Source organism: Grammomys surdaster, unplaced genomic scaffold (assembly GCF_004785775.1).
Source record: "Grammomys surdaster isolate TR1022 unplaced genomic scaffold, NIH_TR_1.0 61, whole genome shotgun sequence".
Classification (NCBI taxonomy): Eukaryota; Metazoa; Chordata; class Mammalia; order Rodentia; family Muridae; genus Grammomys; species Grammomys surdaster.
In genome coordinates this window covers 21,320,642-21,321,626 of record NW_021604563.1, presented here as the reverse complement: position 1 = coordinate 21,321,626, position 985 = coordinate 21,320,642, and the positions used below count along the sequence as shown (strand labels likewise).

The 985-nt window shown below is 35.4% G+C and overlaps 1 non-coding gene across 1 annotated transcript; it reads left to right on the top strand.

Annotated features, from left to right (window-relative positions):
* Positions 1-401: 401 nt before the first annotated feature.
* Positions 402-565, top strand: LOC114609295. Its single transcript, XR_003709494.1, has one exon. It is a non-coding gene; the product is annotated as a U1 spliceosomal RNA (small nuclear RNA).
* The last annotated feature ends 420 nt before the right edge of the window (positions 566-985 follow it).

Here is a 985-nt window from a genome sequence, read left to right as displayed (position 1 = left end):
GAGATAGAATCCCTTTATCGTTTGCTGTTGTGTATGTCAGGTTAGTTGTCCCATCTACTTCTCAAGATTTTGCTGTGTCCATGTCCCATGTGTTCATAGGACTAGGATTAGAGGCCCATGCCAGCACACACAGCCTTATATAGGTTTGGGGGAATTTAATTCAGGTCCTCGTTTTTGCACAGCAAACACTTTACCTACTAAGCTATCTCCCTAGCTTGATATTTATAACTTTTTAAGTAGTAACTTAGATGCTATAAAATGTTATAAACATTTTTAGGGATTATAACAATCTTTACAGCTATATCCTTTGGTATATGCTGTTTTCATAGATGTTCTTCAAGCTCACAGAAGTAAACATAAGAGTTTATATAACTTTTCCATGGTCAAAAAAGTTTTTAACCATACTTACCTGGCAGGGGAGATACCATGATCACGAAGGTGGTTTTCCCAGGGCAAGGCTTATCCATTGTACTCCAGATGTGCTGACCCCTGCGATTTCCCCAAATGCGGGAAATTCAACTGCATAATTTGTGGTAGTGGGGGACTGAGTTCGCGCTCTCCCCTAAAAAAGAAAAAAAAAGATTTTAACCAAATATAAATGGCTTCAGGCTTTATCATTTACCACTATACCATATTGATTCTTTGTTTATTAAAAAACTACACAATTACTCATAGAAGATAGAATTTTACTGAATCACCACTAAAAATCACTTTCTGAGATTTATGAAACAAATTGCTTTGTATCTTCTATCTTATTTGTTTACAATGTTTTCACCCACCACTCCTAGAATACTAGTATTTGTGGGTCAATTTATCTACTAGCTGAAACTATGATACATGCTACTACTAAATAGATCATAAGGTGTGACTAAGACATTATTCACAAACATTCTCATTACTTCCATAATGAAGACCTAATCACATGGTGTAGCATTTAAGGTACTAAAAAAATCTGGCTTTCAAGAGCCTTTCAAATTTCTCTATC